The 25,365-nt window shown below is 49.7% G+C and overlaps 1 long non-coding RNA gene across 1 annotated transcript; it reads left to right on the top strand.

Annotated features, from left to right (window-relative positions):
- Positions 1 to 14,351: 14,351 nt before the first annotated feature.
- LOC133625769 (uncharacterized) lies at positions 14,352 to 24,966 on the top strand. The gene is made up of 3 exons (XR_009819068.1): positions 14,352 to 14,422; positions 20,923 to 20,960; positions 23,350 to 24,966. It is a non-coding gene; the product is annotated as an uncharacterized LOC133625769 (long non-coding RNA).
- Positions 24,967 to 25,365: the final 399 nt, after the last annotated feature.

The raw sequence follows: 25,365 nt of genomic DNA, 5'->3' as shown, positions 1-25,365 counted from the left end.
AGGTCGCACAGGAGCATGTCCAGGTGGGTCTAGAAGGTGCTTCATGTACCAGCCTGGTAAATGGAAGCCTCTCCCAAAAGGTAAATGGCTGCTCCAGTGAAATGCATGTTTGGGATTTTCTGGGTAAGAGTCAAATGGTTTGTTGGCCCTCCCCACCCTCACTTCCATGTATAAAGGAAGTCTTGAGCCTTCTGAGTGTCACACAAAACCAAAAGCAGACTTGGGTGACTGAAATCCAATTAGCTCAATCAGAGCAATTCAATTGGCACAGCTGAGTTCTGTGATCTGAATCAAAAGATTTTGCTGGAATAGTTTGGGAGTCTGGAAATGCTGATGTAATTGTCTCATCCCAGCCCTCCAGAGATGTGTAACCCCTTTGAGACTTTCCTGCTGTAACACCCTGCTTTGGCACTTGAGGTTCATGTGGTGCCTGTACCTTTCATAAAACTGCAGGTGAAAACAGTCTCCTGGAGAACAAGGAGGTGTTGGTGCTTTCTGGGAGCAAGCCTGGTGACTGCCAGGGCTTAAGATGGGACATGACAGCCAGTTACCAAACGGAGTTGTAATCCGCTCTGTCTCGAGACACACGGTCTCGTAACATCCATGGGCAGATGAGGAACCATTCCAGGCTCCATGGGCAGATGAGGAACCATTCCAGGCTCCATGGGCAGATGAGGAACCATTCCAGGCTCAGCTTATGGTGATGTTTGAATCCAAACCTTCATCTCAGAGGTTACAATGCCTGATTTTCTTAAATCTGTTTACAGCGCTCCATCTGCTGCACGCAGTGGGGTGCAAAGCCAACCTAAACCTGTTTATTCCCTAAGAAGGGAACCAAAATTCTCCAGCTAGCAGGAGGCAGCAATTTCCTTGGTCATCTCACTCCTGCCACTAGCAGTCATACTCTTGGGCAGCTATTTTCCTGTGGCTGGTTGCCACCAGCTCTTTTCTCACCTTCCTTATCGTGTCACCTTTGGGTTTCTGCGTGTTATCAAAGGCCACAGCCATCATCTTGCTTCCTCTGTCCCTCACTCCACATAAGAGTGAAACTAGTGGTTTCAGCAGCACTTCTGATGTTGTCTGGTTGTGTTCTCTGTCACAATTGAGAATGTTGTTTTGTCTTTCTGCAAGTGTCTGTGTAAATGAGGCATCAGCTTATGCATCAGGAGATTCTCCTCCTCCTTCACTTAGTTGCAGCAGATGAAGCAGCCTGATTTGCTTATCCTGTCAGTTCAAATCAGGCCTCATCTTTGAAATAAGATGTTCTCTAATCTGAAGTATGGTTGTCTAAACTTCCATCTTTTTCCCTACATGAGATCTTAAGTGATGAGGGTCCTTGGCCATCTGCACGTGGGAAAGCTCGTGCAACATCTCACCACCTAATGATTCCCTCCTTCCAGTGCTGTTTTCTCTAACTTGACAAACTTTATCCTGTGTTACAGAGCGATGTGCAGGGCAGTGGTTGGGGATTTCATCCCTTCCTCATGCTCTGCTCCCTTTCCTCATGTATTTCTCATCCCCTCTCCTTACTCAGCCACTGCTTTTGCCTGATGCAATGTGCCAGCCCCCATTGCCTGCCTGTTGCCTTCAAAACCATTCCTTTCATACAAGGAGGAGTCTCATCAACACCCCTTTTCTCCTGAACAACCCTGAATTTTCCTTCAGTGTGGTCACTGCAGATGTCTTCAGAATTACTTGTCACTGGGCTCTCGGGACTATCAGTGCTGTCTTGCTGTTCCTTTGGGCTTTCCTACCTTCTACTGTTGTCTCCTGGGTTTCTTTTCTGTGCCCAACGTGGAATTTATCCTGTCCCAGGACTTGGCATGAGTCAGTGGCAGAGACATCATAGTAAACCAAGTGAATAATGCTAGAATGTGAAGTAATCAAACATTGACTCACGAGTACAAGAGGCCATGTAGTCTGTGCTTCCTTTCAGAGCAGAGTCAGCCCTACGTAATTTTCTTCCTGCCAGATGTTTATGTGGGCTGCTCTTGCAGGTAAGTGATACTGAAATGTCTGCTCCCTAGTCATTTGCTGCAGTACCTTGCCATCTGTGCTGGTCTGACCTGAATCCTCCTTGCTGCTGTCTAAGCCCATTTATTCTCATACAGGAGAAAGGAAAGGTATTTCTGACTTGAAGCACCTGGAGACTTTGTGGGCTTTTTGTCAGGCCAGCCTCCTCTGGTTCTCCAGCCCTTCCTTTTAGGTTGTTTGCTGAACATCTGATCCTTCTCACTGGCTTTTTGTCTGCAGTCTGTCTGAGGTACACCTCTTTCTTCTGGCACAGCATTCCAAAGCTGGGTGCTGTACTCCACCTGAGACCTGTGTTATATTTGGGTTTGAGCCCCATGAAGTGCAGTGCTGCTCTCAAACTAAATAAATGCTTGCAATGCCTCTGCAGCCATTAGAGTCTTTCCCAGACAGTGCCTTAGCTTGTTCTTTCCATCTGCTGTTTCTGTGGCTGCAGTGGCAGTGAGAAGTAGCTGCAGGTCTTTTCCCCTCAGTGAGGGTCTCAGTTTGGATAGTCAACATGTCAATGACAAACTCTTCCTAGAGGGAAGTGTGATCAGCAGGAGGAAGGTGCATGGCCTTGAACTGAAACATGACTGGAAAAGATGCTGAGGTTGTTCAAAAGCCTCTGATGGATATAAGCCATCTTAGTGTTTTTCATAGTGTTGTGTCTGCATCCTTGTAGTCACATCTGTTAGCTATAAAGGCCTTGCTGCTCATTGCTGCTCCTTGGGTGTGCAGGGGGGCATTTTATCCATCTCCAGACTTCATTTTTGTGAAGTGCTTATGTACCTGATGAGATGTGTTACAAAGACAGTTGTAGATCTCCTTCACAGAATCTGAAGGGCTGGAAGGGACCTGGAAAGCTCATCCAGTGCCACCCCCCTGCCAGAGCAGCAGCACCTAGAGCAGGGCACACAGGGACTCATCCAGCTGGGTTGGGATGTCTCCAGAGAAGGAGCCTCCACAGCCCATCTGGGCAGCCCCTGCCAGTGCTCCCTCACCTCAACAGGGAACAAGTTTCTCCTTGTGTTTCTTTGGAACCTCTTCTGTTGCAGCTTGTCCCTGTTGCCCCTTGTCCTGTCATTGGCCATCACTGAGCACAGCCTGGCTCCAGCCTCCTCACACCCACCCTTGATGCATTTGTAACCATGAATGAGGTCACCCCTCAGCCTCCTCCAAGCTGAAGAGCTCCAGCTCCCTCAGCCTTTCATCACCTGCCTGGACTTGCTGTGTGCTAACAAGAACAGTAAGACTTTTACCAACTTTTGTGGTGTTTCATCCTTGATGTCACAACTCAGGGCAATCCAGGCTTCACTCCTGAGTCTTCAACCTTGGAGACAACATGAAGAAAAGTCTGTCAGATGGGACTTGGCAGGGGGTCAAGTGGCTGAAATCCATCCCTTCCACTCACAGTCTCAGAGTGCTGCAATGGGCAAGGAGCAAACTATGCCAGTACTGGAGCCAGTGGGGACTGAAAAGATCCAAGTAGAACAAGAGGAAGGATTTGTTGTTATTACTCAGCTGGAGTGCAGGACTGCTGGTGCAGGCTTTGGAAAACAAGTGTGAGAAAAGCAAACCCTGGGACTGAGTGGTGAATATTAAATATTGAGTATACCAAAAGGCTTTGTCATCTTCTCAGCATAAAAAGACTTCAGAAAGCAGCAGGCTGGCTGGGCCCTGGATGCTTGTTTTTCTTCACAGGGATCGTGGATTCCCCTTTCTGTTGAAGTTTGTGTAAATGGAAGTGCTTCTCCTTCACAGAGTGCTGTTACAGAAAGAGTCAGTGGTTTAATCAAATGAGCTCCACAGAATATCCACAGTTCACCCTCTTGTGTGCTGGAGTTGAGCATTGTACAGTCAGGATCAGCAGTTCTTTGCTTACCTAGCAGCAAATTGGCTGCTTAGTCACATCTGCCAAACGCCCGCTGGAGCGGACGGCGCTGAAACCAAGTTCTGACCATTCCCCTTCCTTCTGCAGTGCTCTGACTCTGCTCTACAAACTGCCTCAGTGTTCTGGGTGTCTTCTGAATGGAATGTCTGCTTGGAGATGAGCTAGGGACATGATGGGGAACTGCTGGAGAGAGGCCAGGGCAGGGCTAGCAAGATGCTGAGGGGACTGGAGCATCTTCCTGGTGAGGAAAGGCTGTGGGACCTGGGGCTGTTCAGCCTGGAGAAGAGGAGACTGAGCTCAGGGGCACCTCATTAACAGTTACAAATATCTAAATGGTGGGTGTGAGGAGGCTGGGGCAGCACTTTTTTCAGTTGTATCTGGTGACAGGACAAGGGGTGATGGGATGAAGCTGGAACACAAACAGTTCCATTTAAACATGAGGAAAAGCTGTTTCAGTGAGGGGGCCCTGGCCCAGGCTGCCCAGGGAGGGTGTGGAGACTCCTTCTCAGGAGCTCTTCAAGACCCACCTGGACATGTTCCTGTGTGACCTGGTCTAGGTGGGAGCTGCTTCTGCAGGGGGATTGGACTGGATGATCCCTAAAGGTCCCTTCCAGCCTCTCCATTCAGTGATTCTATGCTCTGAGGCTCTGGGTGGTGTTACTGCTCATGTGCTGCATTATTCTTTTTGAAAACTCAAATCTGTTGTGTATATTTAAAAGCCCCATGAGGAGAGGAATAAGATCCCTTCTTCTTTCTTCCATGCTTCCTGAATGGCTCCTTTCTTGAAAACACAAACCGATGGAACCTTGTTCATTTCCTTATGCCTCCTTCTGCTGTTTTTGCAGCAGTCTTGAAAATGTACTTTTTCTATAATTGTCCCTTAAAATATTTGCTTTCCTACTTCAGCCTGATGAGTAGAGAACCATAGGAAATGGTTGGTTGTGTTCTATTAACATGTGAAGTTCTTCTGGTAGTCGAGAGCTCTGGAAATCGCTGTGCTATGGGCAGAGCAGGTCGAGCTGCATTTCCAAATACATGGAAATTCTGTGGCCAGCCTTGGGGTGCTTTTCCCAAGGCAGTTCCACAGGACAGTCAGGTGTCTGAAACTCAAATTCATCTGTGTGAAAGCATACTAAATCCAGTTGGCAGCTATGGGGATATCTGACTACAGCAAAGGAATGCCAGCTAGCCTGAATGAGAGTGTGTGCTTAGAGAGAGCTGGGTCTTCATCTGAGGTAAAAAGCTCCCATTCTGCAACTGCAGGAGGGCTGGAGGTGGATGTGCAGGGGTGTAGAGCTGCATACCAAATGGATCTGCTTGTTTGGGATGACCATCCCTGCAAATGGAGCTTTCCTGCATGCAGGTGAGCTATACTTGTTTTACTGCACATGGATCTAATTTGCCCGCAGGTTGGTGACAATGGTTGGGTTCATTAGTAGGTCTGTGAGCTCTTCAAACACTCTGATGTGGTCACATATTTCAAGCTGCATCTTTGCATACAGGTCATTAAAGGTAAGTTCTAGTACCAGGAAAGCTATTAGTACAGTGACAGAAACAAGTCACCTATGGTTTTTCATCCTGGGAGGTAAAAGGGAGGGATTCTGATGTATTGGTTACAAGCTAGGGATGGGTGCTGAAGGTGGCTTTTTGTTCCTCTACAGTGAAGACAGTGGCTGACCAACTTTTCTCACAGACACCAGCAAAACATCTTTCCCTTGATTTTCATTTTCAGCTTGTTCCAGCTTCCTTCTACAGATACTCACAACATGCCTTTACTCAGCAGCTCTGAATGCAAGGGGAACATGAGTGGGGGGCTTAAAGCTGAGGCTAACAAATGAGTCTAAACAAAGAGAGCTACTACTTGAATATTGCAATGACTTTTTTGTTTTCCTACAAAGAGCTGCTTCAGTCACAAATTCCCTTGAGAGTCATGGAGCAATGTTGTACTCCAGAAATATCTAAGCTTCACCCCCCAAAAAAGTCCCCAGGAGAGAGGGGCAGGAGTGCAGAAGTACCTGGGGGTGAGCATGGCTTGCATTTAGCTATTTAAAGAGGTTGTCCTTCAGATTCCTGCCAAAAGCTCCTGTTACATTAAGCTCATTGAGTGTGTTAATTAAAAAGTGTGGGCACTCCCTTCAAGTCTTGATTAGATGCAAACATACATTGTTCCCTTTGTCAGGAACCATCTCCTTCACTCAGTTCTCACCACCTCTTCTCATGGCCTCATCCTGCCCTCACAGAATCCCCCTGCAGCCCGACTGGGGGTGTGGACCCTCAGGTTTCCAGCACAATCGATCAGAAGGGAGTGTTAATGGCCTGTTAACCTGGGGAAACTGAGGAAGAAATGAGGTGTTTAGTGTTGCTGTCTTCCTTGGTGATTATCTCCTTGGCAACCCCTCTGGCAAGTCGTATCCTTGATGTGTTGAGGGTTTGGTACAGGCAAGCCCACCTGGCCTCAGGGCTCCAGTGGATCAGTCCTGCCCTCTCATAGTTTTACAGTTTCTTTCTGTGGTGATTTGATCACCTCTAATCTGGAATCTTTGCAAATCCCTGAGTTGTACTTTACTGTCCACCTTAGTTCCTTTCAGTGGGGTGATCCTGAAGTTGAATAGTCTCCTTGTTGTCAGCCTGTGCCAGAACCCTTGGGGGGTTTCCATCCTGGAGAGCAGGAGACAGGCTGAGGAAAAGCTCATGTTTGCATTTTGACAGATACCACTACTTCAGCAGGAAAGCAGTAACCACTTGAGGATTTCCAGGTTGTCTCAAGAGGACTGGAATGAGATGTGCCAAGGAAAAGTGGAGCAGAAGGAGCAGGGCCCATATCCTTGGTATCACCGTGACCAAAACCTGACTGTGACATCTTCAGGTGCAGCAGGCTCACCAGCAAGTGAAACAATGAAGAGATGGCCACTGATGAAGCAGAGCAAATGAAAACCCCACTGCTCAGAAGGGACTGCAAGTGGTCTTTGTCCATCCTGCTGCCCTCCTCACCTGCTCTCCCCAGGAGCTAAACTTGGAGGCAGGAAAATGTGCTGCCGTTGGGAAGGCAACAGTGGGAACGTGTTCAAACGAGGGGGGCACATCACCACTACCTGCTGGTTCCTGAGCTCCAGTCATCTGTGACTGCACTTGCAGGGAATACCCTGTAGTAGTGAGTAGTAAAGGTGGTTTTCCCAGGTGAAGCTGTGAGAACTGGCTGGTTAGGGGTTAACTTACCACTAGCTGCCCTTATGAAGCCTTTTTTGGTGCAATGAGCATACAGCTTCTTGAGGTTTTCCTTCATTAATAGCAGTGAACACATTGTAGCCTGTCTTCCAAGGTGAAAGAACAAACAGCAAGTGTGTATGTAAACAGCAGCCTGTCTTTCCAACAGCAGCCACCAAGTGCCACAGTGTTTTTAACCTTTCCATTTATTCTTGCTTCAAGGTGAGTGTGTGACTCCACTGTCAGCCTGGCCACGGCTTGGCCCTGACGTGAAACCATTGTCTAATGTACATGGTCAAGTATTCCCAAACCACCAACAAAAGAATCCTCTTTGTGCGGATGGCCATGCCTGACTGCTGAATGTCACCTGGGGTAAACTGCTTTTAACTTGCTGCCTGACAAAAAAAGGTGTTGTAGCAAGACTTTGTTAGCATTAACGCTTTCTGGCCCTATCCTCTGCAGTTTCCAGGGTCTTCTGGTTTGACCTCTGGGTTTCTGGGTCTCTGGATTTCTAGAAACCGAGTTTGTTCATCTTTTGTGCAGTTAGTAACATGTATCCTGAGGCAGACTTTGTCTTTTTGCCTAGGGGCTGTGCCTGTAGAGCCCAGTGTGCATGGTGCCAGCTCTGCTTGATCTTAAGAAGTGGAAGTAGCTAATAAGGTGATATCCTCAGTGTGCATGAATTTTGATGGGGAGGGATTCATAGCCTCTGGAATTTGCATCAAAGGAAGGTGTTTCTGACTGACCTTAATATTATTTATTAATGTCTTTTAAAGCTTTTCTGTTGAAGCTTCTTTTTCCTGGTGCTCCCTGGCTTGCAGCTGTGTTGCTCCTCAGCAGAAATAACTGGCTGGGCTGTGTTGTAATGTGATGGTTAGAAAATCCAAAAGCAGTAGCAGTAGTTAGAGCTGCTTTCCACAAAGTCTGCTGTTCCACTGATACTCATCTCTGGCAGACAATAAATGCAAAAAGCTTTGAGGGACTAGCCATAGTACTCAAACAGGAGCAAACAGCAGGAGGAGAGGGACAGAGCCATCTCTGCGAAACACTCTTCTCCAGATGTGACTTTGCAGCCTTATCTCCCCCAAAGGGGTTACAGGCATACATCAGGAATGTGTCGTACCTGAGGAAGCATTAATCAGCTCCTGGACTCCTCAGCAGGCTGTGAAATGCTCTCAGGAACAGTCTGCTGAAGAATGCCCATGATGAAGTAGTTCTAAACTTGCCTTTCATTGGGGAAACGTGTTGCCAGTCAAAAGCTTGCCAAGCGAGTTTAATGGGGTGGAGGTTCTGGGCAAACTGGTGGGACTGGAAAGAAGTAACACTCTTCTAATATTAAAATTGAGTTAAGCTTCTGAATAAAAAGTGATTATTTGCTTAATTTCCCTTCAGATGTTCTAATATACACATGGGTCCAAAGCTAATTCTCTGACTGTTTAATAGCTTTTAGCTGGTTAAGATGCAGAGCTTCAAACTGGGAGGGGTGGGGCTGGGGAACAAGAAGAACTCAATGTCTGGGAAATCAGGTAAGTAGAAAGCTCTGGGATTGTTCTTCCTTCTAAAATCTTTCACTTCATGGTTTCTCCCAGTCCTTTGTGATCTCTTCTTACTGGGGATGTTTCTCAAGACACTGCTGTTCCTGCTTGTGAGCAGAATGGGGACGGGGGTGTGTAGGTTATGATTGTTTTGAATGATGTTTGCCATGATGCCTGAATACCAGGATGGAAAAGAAATCCTCTTCATCTTTGCAGAAATGTGGCTTACTGGGGTGTGGTTTTTTTTCCTGTTGGGAGACTCGAGTGGACAACTCAAAGGTGGGGAACTGTCAGCTTGGGAAAGCTTTGCTTGAAAAGGCAAGGAGTTAAAGTCTCAGCCAACGTTACTTCTCCCCAGATATTTGAGTTAATGAACATAAATAGAAACCAGATAATTTTAAGCCACCTGTAGTAAAGCAATTTCCTCTGCAGAACAAATTTTGCTACCACCTCTCTGGGATCCTGGCTCTGTGTACCCCATGGGAGAGAAAAGCTCAGCATCCAGTGTAAGATCTCAGCAGGCAGGAAGAGGGGTTTTTCCTTGTAAACAAGTGTAACTAGTCCCACTTCACCTTATGTTCTGAGGGTATGTCAGGAACATTCCCAACCTGAACAAAAAAGCCTCAAACCCCACAAACCTTTAAGACCTTTCCCCTAAATGAATCTTTTCTTTGAGCAGGCTGAGTTCCCCTTTCACTGTGCATGCCTGCTCTGGAGGCTGCTTGTGTTGTCCAAAGACTTCCAGGCATTTAAGATCCTCATTCCTGAAGGTACCATGTGTTAAAAGCCCCTGTTGAGGAGTTCCTAGAGCAACCTGATCTGGCTGAACCTGCTTCTGCAGGAGGGTTGGACTAGATGATCTCTAAAGGTCCCTTCCAACCCCTATGATTCTGTGATCCAGGATGGAGACCCACCTCAGGCTCTCAGCATTTGCATTAAGCATGTTGCCTTCAGCCTGTGTGGAGAGAGCAGAGTGTCTGTAGTGTACAGACACCTTGTGATGAAGGTGTTTTCTGTAATGGTGTAGCCAAGCAGGCTGGTGACATTCTGAAGCCAGCTGTCACTGTGCTGGTAAGGCACCTCCTGCTTTGCTGTGGTGGAGGTGTGCCTGGAAATTACTGAGTTGTATCACAGGTAATTGGGACTTGGGGCTTAACCTCAGACTGAGATTCTTGGTTTATACCATAACTTTCCTTGGTATTATCCCCACACACACCCCAAAGAGGAAGAGGGATGTGGATGTGCATCTGCACTGCCTCCCTCACCCTGGTGAGCTCAAGCTGGCTGCTGCAGGTTGTGTAAAGACAGGGAACAGGCCTAGGCCCAGTGGCTCTGAGGAAGGGGCTGATGTAGAAGAACATACTTCTGCTATATCTTTGTTTTATTCATCCTTGAGACAGTTCATACAGCAAATACCAGTCTGGGGATCAGACCCGGCCTGGGAAGTGCTGTGGGGCTGCCATAAGAAGCTGAGGATGTCTAGGATGACTTTTCTCTGTCACAGATCTTGTTTTGTGGCTCCACAACATTTCTGTGCATTCACTGCTGCCTCCTCTCCAGCTGCAAGTCCATAGCTAGCTGACTTGGTATTGCCAGATGAATCACTGGGGCTTCTCTGATGGAGCCAGTGCTGCTGACCAGAAGGTGTCTGTCCCCCCCTCGGGTTATTTTTGGCTGAGTAATGCACAGGAACTTGGTAATGGTTTGAGACTTTGTCATTCCATTTTATTCCCCCTCAGTGGAGTTTGAGTTGCAGAGAATTCACTGATGGGACTCCCATCACAGAACCATTGCAGTTGGAAGGGACCTCTTGAGATCAGGTAGCTCACCCCTCTGCTGAAGCAGGGTTTACCAGAGCAGGTTGTCCAGGACTGTGTCATGTCAGAACCACACAGAATCACAGAATCTGAAGGGCTGGAAGGGACCTGCAAAGCTCAGCCAGTGCAACCCCCCTGCCAGAGCAGCACCACCCAGAGCAGGGCACACAGGGACTCATCCAGCTGGGTTGGGATGTCTCCAGAGAAGGAGCCTCCACAGCCCATCTGGGCAGCCGCTTCCTCTGAGCAGCCTGCTCCAGTGTCTGACCACTCCCACAGGATGAAACAAAACAAGGGTTCTGGTGTTTGTGTTCTGGAGATCACACTTTCATTCAGAAAAGCAATTTGTGCCTGTTGCCTCTTTTCACTGGGCACTGCTGGGAACAGTCTGGCTCCCTCATCTTCATCCCCTCCCATCAGGTATTTCTACACACTGGTGAGGTCTCCCTGAGCCTTCTGTTCTCCAGCTCTTTCAGCCTCTCCTTAAATGAAAGATGCTCCTTGACCGTCTGACTCACTCTAGGCCAAGTCCCCCACTGCCTTGTGCTGGGGAGCCCAGAATGACACCCCTGGGTAACGAGCTGAGGCCCTCTCCAGATCCTTGCTTTTGCAGCTGGTCTCAAAGCCCACTTGCAAGAGAAGGTGTTTTGTCCAGTGCTTTTCCCAGCCTCCCTGACCACCGTGAGGTGACTGAGGGGCTCCTAGCTCTGGGAATATATCAAGTCAGGAGGTGTGAGAAGAAAGGGCCATAAGATACAGGCTCCAGAACACCTTGTGTGAGTAGAACCAGCTTGTTGTTCAGAAAAACCTTGTCTTTGCCAGCCCTGCCAGGTGATGGCTGTTTCTCTGCCCTCTGTCACACTTTATGGAAGCTTCACTCTGTTCTGCCATGTCTGTTTTGGCCAAAGCAGGCTCTCAAGAGTGTCTCTTGTGCTATTGCTTGCTTGGTGGCGACTGGCAGGGAAGTGAGAGCTGTCAGCAGCTTTGTTAGTAGCAGGCACTAGCTTAGTCAAGTAGCAGGGAGGGACGAGAAAAGGAATTCAGATGGTTAGGTGGAGCATTGCAGTGGGGTCTGGCTGAGGTGCAAGAGCTGTGCCTGGGAACTCCCTCTGTGTCCCAGGAAACCCATTTCCCAAGAGCTTTGAAATAATACCAGTTGATCCCTAACAAATCCTTCTGCTTATCAACACAGAATTGTTTGCAAGAAGTGGTGAGCACAGGCAAATGGTTAGGCTTGAGGCCTGAAGGTATCTGGTGGAACTTAGTGCCATCTCTGTGTTCCTGCTAGCTCACATTCCTAATTTAGACTGAAGATCTCTGAGGGGTTCATTTGAACATACTCTTTACCAGCACTTGAAAAATGTCAGGCATATGTTTGTCAGATTCAGAGATGCTTGAAGCACAATTATGCATGCATTTAAGCACAGGAGTTAAGTGATTCCATCAGCTAGATCAGTTAGTTTATACTAATCTAATTACACTGGTACTAGGGAGTTTGATGAATGAACTGTGTTTGTTTCCAAACAAATGGAGCTGGTTGTGTTGGTACAAAGCCTGTGCACAGGCAGCCCCTTGCTCCTGCTAATCACGTCATGCTAAGGTGGGGTGTGTTTGGTAAGATGCATCGTAATACCCTTTCCCTTGAACCAGAGCAAACTGAGGAGTGGGGACAAGATGCTGTGGTAAGAAGTGGGTGTAGGTTTTGGTTGGGATTTTTAGGGGTGGGCTTCTTTTTGCTGAAGGGTTTTGTTTGAGGGAAGAAGAGGGGCTATAGGTTTAAGGAAGCAGGGATTTACATGTGCACCACAGTCAAAGCAGTCGTAGGAGCATGCAGAAGGGGTATTGTTGGGGCTGTCTTGATGGGTGATGACTGAGGAGGGGCACTGTCAGTGGGTGAGCACGGGGGTAACTCTTCCTGGGGAGCTCCCTGCCACCCCCACCATGCTGAGCTGCCACCCAGAAGAAGCTGGCACCTCCTTTGTCTGGCTCATCGCTTCTGGTAGCCGAGCACCCAGCGGGGAGAGGTGGAAAAGCCACGGAGAGAGACACATGGATTGTTCCTGGGAAGTCATTTCTGAATCCATTCCCACTGCTGCAAAGCAGACAGTAGAAGAAAGCTCCCCTTCCAGAGCAAGGGGGGTCAGATGGGTGCTGGGCTGTGTGGTGGTGGGGGCTTCACTGGATGCTCGTGGGGAGAAGCAGAGGCTGGGTGTCCCACCATGATAGCCCAGACCCCCAGCTTCCCTCTGTCTGCCTGCAGAGGTAATGTGCCAGCCCACAGCCCCCAGTGTGGCCTTCCCAGCATGAAATACCTCAGTCTGTTCCTTCTGGTTTCCAGCTCTCCAAACCCACCAGAAGTGCTGCTGTGCCTGGCCCTTGGGAGAGCTGCTGCGCTCCGTCTGCTGCTGCCACCTGACAGCAGTGTCAGGCCTGATTCATCTCAGGCTGAGGCTTGGTTTAAAGGGCTGAGCCTACATTGCTAAATGAGCTGTATTTGAAGTGAACTGAAAGGCAGCCCAGAGCCTGAGCTGCCACTCTCTCAACAAGAAAAAAATAGAGGAGCTGTGTTTTGAGAGGAATGCAGTAAAATGTCCAGTCTTTTGTCTGGGGTGGCTGCAATCTTCACTCCAGCTGCTTTGCTGGTAGAGGAGCCTCTTGGGATCGAGCTCTCCCTGCTTTGGTTGAGGCACTAAACAGGAACAGGCAGAAATGTTTGGGTAGAAGTTCCATATCAAAGCATCTGGTTTCAAAGTGGATGTGTTTGAAGTTTCAGTGGTGTTGGGGGGAGCGGTAAAAATCTTCAACATCAATCAAAAGCCTGTTTTGATTTGCCTTTCCCACCTCATTTTCTATTTGATAGCATAAAGGGTCTCTTTTTTTGGCCTTTCAGCCCTCAGCTGATGCTGGGTTTGCTCTTTTGAGGCAGTTCCTATTTCAGCAGTTCAGCCAGGTGCTGCATTTGGCACCTCAGAGGAGCTGGGACACACGGCAGAGCAGAGCTGGCCACGGGGCAGCGCTGGGAGGCTCTGAAGCGCTTCCTTCATGGTGCCTGTGGTGTTGGCATGCAGGAGGCGCTCACAGGGGCTACCTGAAGCCCCTCCATGCCAGCCCTGGCTGCTGCTCCCAGCCCAGGACCACCCTTGCAAGAGCTGCAGGCGGGGAGCCGTGCCAGTGTGTGTTCTCCTGGTTTGAAACGCAGGCATCAAAGTGAAAGGAATGTTCCACTCAACTTGTTTTGAAGCTCTGAAAGCAAACTTTCCTTTTCCCATGTGTTTTCTGTTTTGCAATATCAGCTTTTCATCCTCATTCAGATCTTGTCTCTCTCTCTCTTCAGAAACAAAGCCCAAACCCCCCCAAGTAGCATTTTCCTGGAGCAGAAAGCCCGTTTCACACATGTTGGTTTCTGTGGGGCTGCTCGTGGAGAGAAACGGCTCCAGAGTGTCCCTGACATCACAGCCATGCACTTGGGAATAGGTTAAAAGTGTCCTGTCAAAGTGGGGGTAATAAATCCTGCACATCATGAAATTGTTCATGACTTTTGGGAGGGGAGGGAGCAGCCCGACCCCAGAGGCTGCATTTCCCCGGTGATTTACAAGGGCTGTCGCTGTTAAAGGGTCTAAAATAACTTCCCCATTGAAAGTGATTTCCAATGCTTCCCCCAGCAAGCAGTGGTGTGGAGTTGGCTCTGCTGCTCCCTGATGAAATATTTACTCCTGGATCTGGTGGCAGAGGCAGGAGCTGGGAAGTGCTGATGCACACAGCTCAGGGTCGGGCTCACCCTCCGCCTCCCAACCCTCGCTGTGCTCTGCCTCTCCTCACTCGGGCCCTCTCTCTGCAAGCCTTTCATCCCTAAAAGCTCTCCTGGATTTGATTCCTCAAAATCTCTTTGACAGGTGACAGTGTGTTCCTTTGAAGTTCCCAGGAGAGGCTTCCCCGTGGCTCCGGTTCGCCCGCGCCTCGCCGTGAGTAACCCTTTCTGGTTTGCTCTGGGAGCCTTTGGCCTCTGCTGTCCTCTCAGTATTCCTCAGTTAATGAAGATAAGTCCTTTAATTACTATTTTCCTTTGTGGAATGGGCTCGTGGTCCCTTGGCCTTTTGCTACCATCAGACTGAAAGGGGAAGGAAGATCCTTTAAACAATTTGCTGACTCCCTCTAGAGGATTGCTTCCCAGGCCCAGAAATAGCTCCTCAGTGGGAGAGGCTGAGCATCCTGCCACTCTGCACAGACAGCTTTCTCTGCACCATGACATCTTTTCCCAGTACCCACTGACTGCTTTCTCCTGTCAGTTGTTGCTAATGTCTTCCAGATCTGGTTCCCACTGTTCTTGAAAGATAGATGCTCGCGGTCCATTGTTCTCTGCCAAAGCACCTACTGCAGCCAGGGCTGCCTGGAGAGCAGCCCAGCCCTTCTTGCCACGTGCTTCCCCCTCTGGGCCAAACTTGCTGAGGCTACCCAGTAGAAAGCTTGGTTTTGACACCCTTTGGGCACCTTCTCTCCCCCTTGCAACAGGCAAATTCTACCGTCTGTCGTGAGGAGCACCTCGCGTTCACGGGGGCAGGTTTTGTTCCACTTCACATGGAGGAGTACACATCATTTTCTTGTCTTTCTGGCCTTTGCTATTGGAGTCTGTTGTGTCATGCCACAAAAGTGGCAGCCAGAAGTGCCAGTGAAGCTGGACAGAGCGCTGTGGCTTCTTTACGAGGAGCAGTGGAGACCTTTTCCCTAGAGCGTGCTCCCGGGGTCCCTCTGGGGAAGGTGAAAACGTGGTGCTGGTGGTGTGTAAAGCAGCAGCTCTGGGGCACTCTGTGTGAAGGCTGCTTCTCTGGCATGCTGAGATGATCCAGGATTTATTCCTCCTCTTCCAGCTGCCTTTTCTTTTGTAACCATTCACAACAGTGACCTTATTTAAGTGTTTCAAGTACATTACCTTACTTGACCAGAGGAATACTGCTAGAAGTAGTAGGAATGAGCAACCTCAGACTCTCCTTGCTGCCCCTTTTTAGTTCAAAACTCTTTCAGGACCTTCCTTAGTGGGTGTCTGTGGGTAAGGGCTCATAGCTGGATTATTGCTGCAGTAAATCCTTCTCAATTTGATAACAGGTTGCAGCCACCTCGAATTCACCCTCAATTCCTAAAGGGAATGTTAACCAGAACAATCACTTTAAAAGCAGTAGCTAATGATGAGCAGTATCATTTGGTCATTTTAACATACAAGCCAGTCTGGTGGGCTGGGACCTGGGTGTCTTTGTCCACAGCAGCAGCTGCAGTAGAAAAGTGATACCAGGTTTCCCCCCATCACACCCCTGGCACATACTGGGACACAGTAAGCCTTGCCACACTACCCATAGGTAGCAGGGTTATTTTGACTCCTTGGCCAAAGTCCCTCCAAAAGCACAGTGAAAAGTACCTGGGGAGTGGGGTGGTCAGTCAGTACATGCCTGGGGTGTTTCTGAAGGGCACAGCCTCAGAGCAGCCTCCAGTCCCTAAAGGCTGACAAGCAAGTGGGAGAGGAGCTTTGTGCAAGGATCTGGAGTGACAGGACAAGGGGTGATGGCTCCAAACTGACAGAGGGGAGATTTGGAAGATGCTCTTCCCTGTGAGGGTGCTGAGGCTCTGGCACAGGCTGCCCAGAGAGGCTGTGGCTGCCCCATCCCTGGAGGGGTTCAAGGGCAGTTGGATGGGGCTGGGAGCAGCCTGGGCTGGTGGAAGGTGTCTCTGCCCATGGCAGGGGGCTGGAACAGAGTAAACTTATGGATCTCTTCCAACCCAAACCATCTGAAGATTTAAATAGCCTGTATTCATGTTTGAAGCACTGGAGATGGTGTGTTGCCCAGCTCCCTGCCTGTGACAGGGAGGCTGGAAAGGGGAGGCCCGAGGGGGCCAGGAGCAGGGCGCTTCTGCTGCCCAGCAGTGGCTCACCCATGTGTTTCCCAGCAGTGGCTGTTCTACTACTTTTTGACCCAAAACCCCCCCAGCCTGAGGTTTCCCGAGGGTGATGCAAGGCCTGGGTAAAGGGGCCAGGGCACAGCCACCCCTCCCATGGGCAGTGAGCGGTCTGTCTTGCTGCTGTGCCCGTGTGCTCCCTGGGAGTGGGATGGCTTGTGCTTTGCTTTATTCATGTTGCTGAGTGTATAAAACCAGGCAAGAAGCATTAAAGTTATCCATAATTGGGATGCTCACCTGCTCAGCTACATACACAGTTCCTCTTCTAATTAAAGTACACAACATAAGGTTAAAGGGACTGACATTGTGCCACTGCAACCAGTGGCAGTGGAGACATTCTTTTCAGTGTTTGCCAATACTTGTGTTTAAAAGGTGATGGGAAGGGCCTCTGTGTGCTTACACACATACTGCTACGTCCCCTCAGTTCCAGTTCAGGGTTGGTACTCCATCACATCATGAGGGGCCTAAAGGAACATCATGTTCACCTATTTAGGGAAGCAGCAAGCCGAAATAGCTCTTCTGCAGCACTTAAGGCAGCAATCTGGTGTGGATGCTTGAGCTTTCCTGCCACCAAGCGAGGCAGAGCTCAAAGTGGTGAGTGACAGGGGCCCATCTCCTCCTCTCAGTCCTTGTCTCCCGTGACCGATGTTGCTTTAACACTCCAGGGTTTCTTCATTGCATTTTCTCCCTGTTTCTTCAAATGGTTCCCTCTCCTTTCACATGATCCTCTCTCCTTTCACAGCTTGCTGTTTGCTTTGCTGTCCTGCCCCAGACCCCAGGCATTTGCCTAGTGACAGGGCAGTGATGTGTGGCAGTGATCACTCACATTAGGGTTCCTAATCTTGCTTAAATCAAGACTTTATCACAAATGCTCTTTAACCTTCAGAAGGAGCAGGTACAGGGGAGACTGGCTCTGTCTGTCTGTTCAGAGGATGGTTAAGGGTACATGAGCCTGCAGGAAGCTGCTGCTGGTGTTTGTCACTCTGCATAAACCACCTTTCTCTCTCAGATTGTTTGCTGAGCAATAGCTTGCTAGTCAAGACCAAAAACCTTACACTCTTGCACAGAGGTTGAATGAACTGGAATGAATCTGTGCTGGGACCTGGCAGTGCTGGTTGGCAGTGGCTGAACAGGAGCCAACCGTGTGCCCAGGCGGCCAAGAAAGCCAAGGGCATCCTGGCTCAGGAACAGGGCTGTCAGCAGGAGCAGGGAGGGGATCATTCCCCTGGACTTGGCTTTGGTGAGGCTGCACCTTCAAGACCAGTTTTGGGCCCCTCTCTACAAGAAGGACATGGAGGCAAGTACCAGGTAAGGATTTGGAGCACATCTCAGGTGAGGAAGGGCTGAGGGATCTGGGGCTGTTCAGTCTGGAGAAAAGGCTCAGGGGAAACCTTCTCACTCTCTACAGCTACCTGAAGCTGTAGCCAGGCTGGGGTGGGTCTGTGCTCCCCAGTAACAACCAACAGAACAAGAGGAAACGGCCTCAAGCTGCCCCAGGGGAGGTTCAGGCTGGATGTGAGGAGGAATGGCTTTGGTGCCAGGGCTGTCAGGCATTGGAACAGCTGCCCAGGGAGCTGCTGGAGTCACCGTCCCTGGAGGGGTTTCAGAGCTGGTGGGTGTTGCACTGAGGGCAATGGGCTGGTGGGTGATGGGGCTGGGACAGAGGCTGCACCCCATGGGCTGGAAGGGCTCTGCCAGCCCAAACCATTCTATGATTCTGTGTTCAAACAGCCACTGTTCACAGTGGAACACAATGCATGATAGTCCTGGTAAAGGCCATTGTTACCTGGAGCCTTTCCTCGTTCCCCTGTTCCTCACATGGTGGAAGTTGTAGGGCTGTTGCTGACAGGTTTAAGGAGCATTTGGAAAGAGCAGAATGCCACCAAAGTTTGTAATATTTCTTTTCTGTTGGCGGTTGGCCTGATTGTAGCATCTATAAATGGGTTTGGTTGGTACAGAGGAGAGGAAATAGCTTGTTCCTTCTTAAGGAAAGTCAGTCCATATGATGGCTGTGCCTTTGAGTTCCTGGCTGACAGGGCTCAGGGTGTTAACATCTTTTGTTTCAGTGGATGGAAGGCCTTTCTGCTGAGGCTCTGGGCCTCAGGATGCACTGTCACAGCCAGTGAGGCTTCTGCTCCCACACAATTTGCTATTCTGGGGAGGTTTGGAGGAAATTTTCAAGCAGGCAGCTGAGTACAAATCAATATTCCTCTTGACAGCCCTGGTTCTCTTCCTCTCTTTCCAATTTACATCTCTCCTCCAGAGATGACAAATTGCAGTGTAGGAACCAGAGAGGCTCTCCATCTCCTGGCTTACAGGCTGAGTTTGGGGATGAGGTTTTGCCATTCCACAGGCCAAACAGACCAACCAGAGCCCTTTCTGCCCTGCAAACCCTTGGAGATCCCTTAGACGTTCCCATTGTCCCACTGTATGAATAGGAGTGTAGCTGTACTTTTGTCCCCTCTCTTTCTCAGAGTGCTTTTCAGTCATTGGGGTTGTTCATCTCAATTAGGAAATGAGAAACCTTGGTGCTGTTGGTCTCTGCAAACCTTTGCTTGTTGCAGATCTGGTGATGTGAGGAAAGCTCTTTGTCAGCAAAGCTCAGATTCCTTTTCCTTTGCAGCTCCAGCCTTGCTCCAAACATGATTTCTCCTGTGGATGCTGGTCTCTAAGTAAAGTTTTAGATGAAGGAAGAGCTACAGAGCCCTGTTTATCACATGCATGTGGAGGTGCTGTGAGACCTTGTGAAACTGAGGGGAAAGCCACAGGTTTCTTTGCATTCTTTCAGCAATAAACCCCACACCTTTCCCAGCAAATGAATGGGTTTGCAGCATTTAGATTTGCTTTTCTAACAGCTGAGGTGCAGCTCTGTCCCCTACCTCTTGGTTCCTGATTAACCCTGGAGGCTTTAACTGTGTGACTGTTGTTATTTCACATTGTGTGTCTCCAAAACACGGCAGAGTGGGAAACAACTTGAAGTCTTTGAGGCCGAGCAGTTCCCCCTGACACAGCCTTACCACCGAGCTTCAGGGTTCAATATTGTCTTTGTATTTTCCCTTGCTCTCCCACTGCTCCTCCTCACCCATGTCTTAGTTAACAGCTGAGGTGGCAGCAGGCACAGCTCCTTTATCTAGCACTGCAAGATCAGATCTCACTTTTATACTACCTTTTCATGTGTTTTTTTTCCCAAAGCTGCTCTCTTGTATCGCTCAGGAGGGACCAGGAAGATTTCCTGACCTCACACAGCGTGGTGCAGGCAAATTGCAGCTACCTTTCATTGGAGCCACCCTGAAATCACTTGGATGAACTGATGGTCTGAGGTGGAAGTCAGTCATAGAATCACAGAATGGTGGGGGTTGGAAGAGACCTTGAGAGCTCATCCAGTCCAACCCCCCTGCAGAAGCAGCTCCCACCTAGACCAGGTCACACAGGAACGTGTCCAGGTGGGTCTTGAAGATCTCCATGGAAGGAGCCTCCACACCCTCCCTGGGCAGCCTGTGCCAGGGCTCCCTCACTGAAACACTGAAATAGTTGTTTCTTATATTTAAGTGGAACTGTTTGTGTCCCAGCTTCATCCCATCACCCCTTGTCCTGTTGCTGGCTACTATAGAAAAGAGGGATGTCCCAACCTCCTGACACCCACCCTTTAGATATTTATACATGTTAAATAAGTCCCCCTCAAAATGACCCTCTGAACTTTTGGGTTGAGCACTTCCAAAGGTATGCCTGGGGAATCTTATGAGGATCTGAGGAGCATCTCATGGGGAAAGGCTGGAGCACCTGGGGCTGTTCAGCCTGGAGAAGAGAAGGCTGAGCTCAGGGGGATCTCCTTAATACTAAAGAGATGGAGCAGCACTCTTCTGGTGTCTCAGGTGACAGGACGAGGGGTGATGGGCACAAGCTGGAACACAACCAGTTCCACTTAAACACAAGGAGAAGCTCCTTTGGTGCTGAGGTGAGGGAGCCCTGGCCCAGGCTGCCCAGGGAGGGTGTGGAGGCTCCTGCTCAGGAGGTTTCCAACCCCAGCTGGACACGTTCCTGTGCCCCCTGAGCCAGGGGAACCTGCTTGAGCAGGGGCTGGGGCAGCTCTGCAGGGCCCTTCCAGCCCCCACCAGCCTGTGATTCCATGAAAGGAGACACATCATGGTGTCCAGGTCAAGAACTGCAAGGGGCTGTTGGACTGCCTGGAGCCACTGGGCAGGATGTGTCAATAGAATGTCTTTGTTAAGATGCTACGTGGGAAAAGAAATCATTTTGTCTTTGTCTTCAGGAGTTCTGCTCCTCCAAAGCACATTCCAGCTTTGGAAGGGAATCTGTGTCTCAGCAAATGGTCTGTACAAGTTTCAGAGGCCTCATTAGAACAAAAAAGGGAAACCTCACTACACAAAAAGAGAGAGAGCACTGTGTTCTGTCACAGCAGAGCTGTGCAGCTCCCCTCTCGCAGCAGCCTGGAGCCCACCTGTCAAACGGTGCTGAGTGACTGGTGCTGTTGCTGAAATGGGTTTGTTTTCTCTTTCAGCATTGCAGGGTGACTTCAGGAAGGTGAAACACACAAAGGTAATCTTAAGGAGGGGGGTTTGGAATATGGATGTGTTTATTTGTCATTAATGAGTCCCTGTTTTGGTGCTGTGTGTGTGTGACAAGCCACACTCTGCTGCCCTTGGACTCACTGAGCAGCTTTCTCCTGCCAAGGGAGACAGAGGGGAATCCTCAAAACCTCCCAGTATGGGAAGACTTGCTTGAATTTAGTTTAAAAATGTACAAAGTGGAACCTTTATGCATTCCTCATGAAGAGGATTAACTTCACCAAGTGGCAGTTCTTCAACGTGTCACTGAGTCCTGATGTGCCACACAACGCCAGTGAGAGGATTTCAGTGAGGACAGAAGGACAACAATCATAAGGTTCATGTCTGATGCCATGTTTTCCAAAGGTAATCAAGTGGTTTCTGTGTTCTCCAGAAGCCTGTGGTAGGCTGTGGATTCGATTGGCATTTTACTGCAGCTCTGGTGACCAACTTTGGCTGTTTAGAATAGCTCAGGGTTGGGAAACTTTGCTGCTTCTGAGATGCAAGTTAAAGGATGCACCAGGACAAGCTGGGGGTGACCTGCTGGAGAGCAGCTCTGCAGAGAGACCTGGGAGTGCTGGTTGATGATAAACTAACCATGAGCCAGCAACATGCCCCCATGGGCAAGAAGCCAATGGCAGCCTGGGGGCATCAAGAAGAGTGATGAAGACCTTCTCTGGAGGCCTTCAGAACCCACCACAACACGTTCCTGTGTGACCTGATCTAGGTGGGACCTGCTTTGGCAGAGGGGTTGGACTGGATGAGCTCTAAAGGTCCCTTCCAGCCCCCTCCATGCTGTGATTCTATGCTGCAGAGTTGTACAGCACTTCAAAAGCTGCACTCCCTTAGTTGTGCTGTGCTGTTAAACACCACCAATGATAAAACAGTGTATACATGCCAGGCCTTATGTGAGGCTTTTACACCTGAATGTGCATTCATTGCTCTCCAAAGGCTTTTGCCCAGTTTGGTAGTTTGTAGCTGTATTTCTTGCAGTGCAGCACACAGCTCAACCAGCTCTTTACCATCTACCTGCTGCCATTTGCCTAGGGGGAGAGAAAGAAAAGTAGGAGGGAGAAATGGAGCTGAAAATGTTCATTTGCAAGTTGCATTTTGACATTTTGAAACCTGAGCAAGTCTCTGTGCTCCCCCACATGGTGCATGTAGAGGAGCAGCAAATTTATGAGTTGTGAGCATTGTAGAGCATATATTCACAAATACACTGAGGTGGGGTTTTTTTCCCCTTGGCCTGGTTTGATTGCTTCTGTACTAAAAACAGCAGCCTTAACTTGGAGTCTCCAGGCCTCACTAGGAATGATGCTTTGATTACAGTTATCTCATTCCACCCTAGCTGTTTCTGCAGCAGTTTGTCTTCATTGGAACCCAAACCCAGTGCAGTAACTGGCTGGTGAACGTTGTCACTTCCATGAGCTGGGAGTCCTGATAGGAGTAAAGTTAGCTTTTGTGTGTGACAAATGGTAGTGCCTGACCCATCCTCATCTGCTGAGACTCCACCTGCAGACACAGCCAGTGCCATAGTCTCTGGTAGGAACCTTCTCTTTGCACAGCCACAATCCAGCAGTGTGCTGGGCAATGGGATCTTATCCAAACCAATAAGCTCCTAAGGAAGGAATCCTCTGCACATTGCCTGGGCTCCTTAGGGCATAAAGCAGCTTTCAAGAGCAGGACACACTTAGGGAACTGGGCTGGTGGTTGATAGGGCTGAGACAAAGGCTGCACCTGATGGGCTTAAAGGTGTCTTCCAGCTGAAACCACTCTGTGATGCTGTGGAAACCCTGCATTTCACTGCAGAGGCAGACTGAACTGGAGAATCCACTGCATCATTCATCCATTCAAGAAAGGAGTGTGGGAAACCAGTGGATTCTGTGGATCACCACAGAATTGTTTGGCTTGGGTTTGGGGATCATTTAAGATCGAGTCCAACTGTTAATGCAGCACTGCCACATCCACCACTGAACAAGAGACAACAGGCTCCAGTTGCTCCAGGGGATGTTGAGGCTGGAGCTGAGGCAGAACTGTTTCCCTGAGAGGGGTGTCAGCCCCTGTGCCAGGCTGCCCCAGGAGCTGGGGGAGTGCCCAGCCCTGGAGGGATCCCAAAGCCCTGGGGCTGAGGTGCTGAGGGGTCAGTGCTGGGCTGGGCAGGGCTGGGACTGCAGCAGCTTCAGGGGCTTTCCCAGCCCAAACCCTCCTTTGGTTCTATGAGGCCACATCCCTCAGTGCCACAGCTGCACAACTTTTGAGTTATGATTGTTCCACCAAAAGTACATTTGTACTGAGGTTTGTGTTGATTTGAGGGTGAGCAAACACACATCTGATATTTCCATGGCTGCACAACCTGAAAGTGATTTCATGATCTTTTGCAGCATCTCAAAAGAACTTCCTGAGGCACAGATGCAGCCAAAGAGGAGGAGACCCTGAAGAGCCTGAAGAGTGGATGTTCTGCAGCAAGTCACCTCAACTGTGCCCAGGCAGGGCACAGCAGCTCAGTGTTTGCCCATGGCACCTGCTCCCAACCCTACCACTGGGACTCTGAGGTTCCAGGTACCCAAGAACTGTGCTAAAACCCCCTTAGAAAGCAGAGCAATGAGATGAGAACCTGCTCCATCCCCAGCACCATCAGTTCTGACACGTCACACTGACACAGGTATCTCTGTGTTTGAGTCTCCTCAGCTGAGAAGAGCACTGAAAAGAGCCAGCCTTCATCCTTCAAAGTGCTGCCACACAGCAGCAAAACACACCTCCTGGCCAGTTAATAAATGCATTCAGTGAAATCTTTGAAGGGTGTTTTAAGAAAAGGGATGTGAACCATCACCTGAGGTTTGCAAACCCAAAACCTACCAGCAGAAGGATGGAGAATGTTGCATCAGTCTCAGGAGGAGGAACAGCAAAGCCTTGGGCAAAGCCATCTTGGGAATGATTGAGGCACTGCAGGGAGCAGCAGAGAGCGTTGGACAGGCCACATCTCAGGGGGCACGTGGAGCTGGCTGGAATCTCAGCAGCAAAAGCTCAAAGCACTAGAAAAGGAGCAGAGAATTTGTGAGAGTGACCTTATCATTTTCCTGATGCTCCCTCTGCTCCTCTGTCTCCATCTCCCTGTCCTCTGGGAGGCAGCTTCACTGAACCCAGGAAAACAAGGTCTTTGGTTAGCCTGCTCCGTGGTCTCAGCCCCCAGTGAAATGCAAGCTGTGACAGCTGTGCTGAGGAAAGGCTGCCCATCTTGGCAACAATGAAAGCACTCCAAAGGCAATAGTGAAGTACTAATAGCTGGAACATTGTTGTTCTCTTTCCTTGAGAGCTAAAGTCTCAGTTTTGTTAGTCACCCAGGCCAGATGTAACTGTATGAGCCACATCACTTCATGAGCAGCAACGTGCCCTCGTGGGCAAGAGGCCAGTGGCAGCCTGGGGGCAGCAAGAGTGTGGGCAGCAGGGTGAGGGAGGTTGTGCTGCCCCTCTGCTCTGCCCTGCTGAGGCCTCATCTGGAGTCCTGTGGCCAGTTCTGGGCTCAGCTCCAGAGGGACAGGGAACTGCTGCAGAGAGGCCAGGGCAGGGGCACCAAGATGCTGAGGGGACTGGAGCATCTTCTTATGAGGAAAGGCTGTGGGACCTGGGGCTGTTCAGCCTGGAGGAGACTGAGGGGGGAGCTCAGCAATGCTTACATGTATTTGAAAGGTGTTTGTCAAGGGGATGGGGCAATGCTTTTTTCTGTGGTGGCCAGAGACAGGACAAGGGGTGATGGACACAAACTGGAACACAAACACTTGAACATGAGGAGCAAGTGCTTTGGTGCTGGGGTGAGGGAGCCCTGGCCCAGGCTGCCCAGGGAGGGTGTGGAGGCTCCTGCTCAGGGGGTTCCCAACCCCACCTGGACAAGTCCCTGTGCCCCCTGAGCCAGGGGAAGCTGCTGTAGCAGGGGCTGGGTGAGCCCTAGAGGTCCCACCCAGCCCCCAGCACTCTGTGGTTCTGTGTGACTCTGTATTTATCCCACTAATTAAACGTTTCCATTGTAAAAGGATTGTGCTCCTGTGTGTGAGGTGACAGTGATCAGCTGCAGTGCAGTGAAGCACAGCAACGCTCCCTCAGCTTTCCCCAGTTGTACTATTCCATATCTGCCTGCAAGAGGTGACAACTCCACTCCCTCCTATCTACAGGCCACACTGGATGCTCTGCCCTAATGGCACAGCGAGAAATTGGCCCCAACAATTCCTCCAGCTCTCTCTTGGGTTTGGTAGGACACATCCCAGCCTGGATTTGAGCACTGGGAAATATGTTCTTACTCAGGAGCTGTGCTGGGCAATGATTACATTGTCTGCTGCTAGCTGCCAGCCTTTTGGAGCTCTGTTATTTCTGTTTCCCTGCTGTTTAGTTCCATTTCCCTTTGC

The sequence above is a fragment of the Colius striatus genome, chromosome 7 (assembly GCF_028858725.1).
Source record: "Colius striatus isolate bColStr4 chromosome 7, bColStr4.1.hap1, whole genome shotgun sequence".
Lineage (NCBI taxonomy): Eukaryota > Metazoa > Chordata > Aves > Coliiformes > Coliidae > Colius > Colius striatus.
Note: the sequence above shows the minus strand (reverse complement) of the source record. Positions and strands in the feature narration are given on the sequence as shown.